Source organism: Hippocampus comes, unplaced genomic scaffold, assembly GCF_001891065.2.
Source record: "Hippocampus comes isolate QL1 unplaced genomic scaffold, H_comes_QL1_v1.1 scaffold119, whole genome shotgun sequence".
NCBI classification, from domain to species: Eukaryota; Metazoa; Chordata; class Actinopteri; order Syngnathiformes; family Syngnathidae; genus Hippocampus; species Hippocampus comes.
In genome coordinates, this window is record NW_017805494.1 from 494,531 (window position 1) to 497,928 (window position 3,398).

At 43.3% G+C, this 3,398-nt stretch overlaps 1 protein-coding gene across 1 annotated transcript in view; it reads right to left on the reverse strand.

Moving 5' to 3' along the window:
• The window catches only part of hyou1 (hypoxia up-regulated 1), a 38,160-nt gene that overhangs the window by 3,888 nt on the left and 30,874 nt on the right, over positions 1 to 3,398 (reverse strand). The window lies entirely within an intron of this gene.

Genomic DNA, 3,398 nt, shown 5'->3' on the forward strand with positions numbered 1-3,398 from the left:
TCTGAAACAAATGATTCTAACAATATATTTGAGAGAAAAAGCATGTTATTTTGCCTCATTCAAATCTTAATATCTGAACATTTAAATATGTAAACTAAAGTGCAATCACATTCGTAAATGAAAGGCTTCTGGTTTTTGAAATGTAAATTACATCAGTGTTTTTCAACCCGTGTGCCGTGAGACATTGTCAGGTGTACCGTGGGAAAATATCCAATTTGTATGCCTGTGCGGTCTTTCGCCCAGAAAGTAATCATGTAGTACCCTCCTATACCGCTAGGGAGCAGCAACAGCTAGCCAATTACCTTGTGTTTCGACAAGAGACAAGCGAATTTGTGACGCATGAATGTAGGACGACGGTGAAACAATAAATATGAAAGATGAGAAAATACTTTTTTCTTTGTGTTCATTTGATTCCAATTCAAGCTGTTGTAATGTCATTCTTCAATGCTAAAAACGGTTATAGTATCAACACATTAATTATTCAAATAAATGTTTTTTTTTTCTTCACATTTTCAGCTAGTGGTGTGCCGCGAGATTTTTCAAATGAAAGAAGTGTGCCTTGGCTCAAACAAGTTTGAAAAACACTGAATTACATCATAACTTCTCCTCAGATGCCGGTTAACCTGGCCGATCTTCGACCCACTTTCCTCCAGATTGTCGCTACGTTTCTCCATTTTCTGTTTTCTCTTCTATTATTTTCTTCTCTTTTCTTTCTTAACCCTATTTTTTATTTTTCTTCTTCGTGCTACCCCTATTTTTATTTTTATTCTTTGTTCTTCTTCGTGCTACCGCTATTTTTATTTTTATTCTTCGTGACAGGGGTTCACTTTGGCCTGGGGAGTCAAGTTCAGCATTCGCTTCAATGATATATGGCGCCATCTAGCGTCGTGAATGGGTATAATGTCGAGACCCCGAATATAAGACAACCCCCACTTTTTCAGTCTTATTTCAATGCAAAAAACACCGTCTTATATTCGGGCCAATACGGTATGTTTATTTATGTTCGATAACATGACATGAGTGAGTACGAACTATAATGTTAGGAATGAGGTGTCCTTCTGTATTTTATAGGAATGCACGATAACCTCCCCCGCCCCACCCCCGATACCAGTAGCTTCCTGCTTTTCCAAACCGATACCTGATAATCGCTAACATTTTAAACCCACTTCCGACTAATGTGGCGGGGTCGGAAGACGACAAAAAAATGGTCAGCAACGAAGTACAGTTCCATGTTTTGCTACTTTCTGACCTACTGAACCCTGAGGAGAGTCTGGCCAGCATTGTAAGCCGCTTCTCCCTGCAGCCACCGCCAGACCCTTTTCCATACCTTTGCTGCTTTGTGAGATATGGGCTGTAACGTTTAATGTAAAAAGCAGCCATTGACACATGGGTCTTGGGAGTAGTGTTGTGGAGTAGACAATTTATTTAATTGTACAATTAATGCTTAATTTAAATTTTGATATCCACAGCGATCCTATAAAATTGGTTGAAACGCAGTTTAAAGTCAGTGAGTCATTTTTTTCTAAACTGAGATTACTTTTAACCCTTTTAGGGACAGCAGTGACTACAGTGGACAGTTTATCATGTTTATCAGGTTACTTTGCATTTTGAAATGCAACAAAAAGATTGTCGACAAACACATCCAGCCCAACCACATCATCAAAATGGATGAGGCGCCACTCACTGTAGACATCCGGTGAATGACACTGTGGAGAAGAAGCGGACCGGCTCTATAGCGATGCGGAGGCGCGTGTAATCGACTTTTACTGCTGAACTTGGTTGCCGTGGTAACGGACAGAAACGGCCAGAGTGACATTGCGAGTGGTGTGGGAGCGATGGCGAACGCAATGGGGAATGGATTCTGGACGCTTAGGCGGAGAAAAAAAAGTAGTATGTTTCCGGTAACCCAACTGACCGAGAATTTCTACGTCGAAAAAAAACTTTACGGTCGGCATTTTTTTCAAACAACCCTCTACATTTTTGTATAGAGGGTTTATATCGGTGCAAACTCTCGCGATATTCACGTTGAGCGCGTGCGTCGTTTGCCCTGTCATCTGTCAACAACATTGAATCATGGCGGGGGCCGCGATCTCCGACGACAGTTTAAACCGCGTTTTCTGTGTTACAATCGCATGCTCGCACCGTAAAGTTAAGAAAATAGCATCCATTGATGTATCGAAAAAATTCAGCGAACTATTTGATGAACACCACGGGCCGAGTAAAAACCGAAGGCGCAGGAAGACAGCGGAGGCGGCGGCGCGCCCTGGCCCCCCCGAGTCCGGAGCGGGGAGAAAACTAAATAGGTGGCGGCGGCGCCGGCCATGGAGCGGCGGGACCCGCCTGTCACACCCACCCCCAGTCAGGCGCCCGTCGGTGTTCCCCGACAGCCCACCCCACCGACCCGTGCGTCCGCGCGCTCGTCGACGCGCCGTCCGCCTAGTCTACGCAACTCTAGTCCAGGCCGGGACGCGGCCGGCGTCGGGGAACTCTCCCCGCTGGTGCCATCGCGACCCGGCCAACCTCGGAACTTAACACGCAGCCGCCGGGTACCCAACTCTCTCGCCACCTTCGGCGGTGAGTTCAATGTCTCCTTGTTTTATGGTTATTTTGTTTAAATTTTTGATGGGGAAAAAAAAAAGATTAAAAAAAAAAAAAAACATTTTCTAGCCACACCAACCCTATGGTGAAATTTCATGTTACCTGAAACACACTATCTTTTTTGTTTGGCCTTAGGCTATATCTCCTCGCAGTGTTCTTCGAGTTTTCTGAGGAGGCGCATGGCAACATGACTGACTCTGACAATGTCGTACATGGCGTGTTCGATTGTGAACTTACCTAGCGGTTCATTCCGGATACAGAAGATTAGAACGTTGATGGATTTGAGGACGAGGATTGATTAAAAAAAATCATGGGAGTAAATTGTTCAATACTTTGACAAAGTTCAACCAAACTAAGTTTTGCTCTCGCTGCCTTTTTTAAAAAATGTTTTAGCGTGCACGCATGCTACTGTACTTTTTAAGCTAGCGTACGTTTGACCATGCCTGCGTCCAATAATACAATGTGTCTTGTGTATGTATTAAATACAGAAATAGCACCCGTAACTGACACTATGCCTTTTAATACAGTATTTACAGTGACTGCAAAAACACTATTTCTGCTTAGAATCATTTTCAAGGAATTATAAGTTTGATGGATTTGTATGGTTGTGAAAATATGGTTAAAATATACCGTATTTTCCGCACTATAGGGCGCACCAAAAAGTCTTCCATTTTCTTAAAATCTCACCGAGCGCCTTAAAATCCAGTGCATCTTGTGTATGGTCATTACGGTAATATGTCGACCCCAAGATGGCTCCTTGCTGGAGACATGCTTACAATGTTATAACTTGCTGTTGGTTC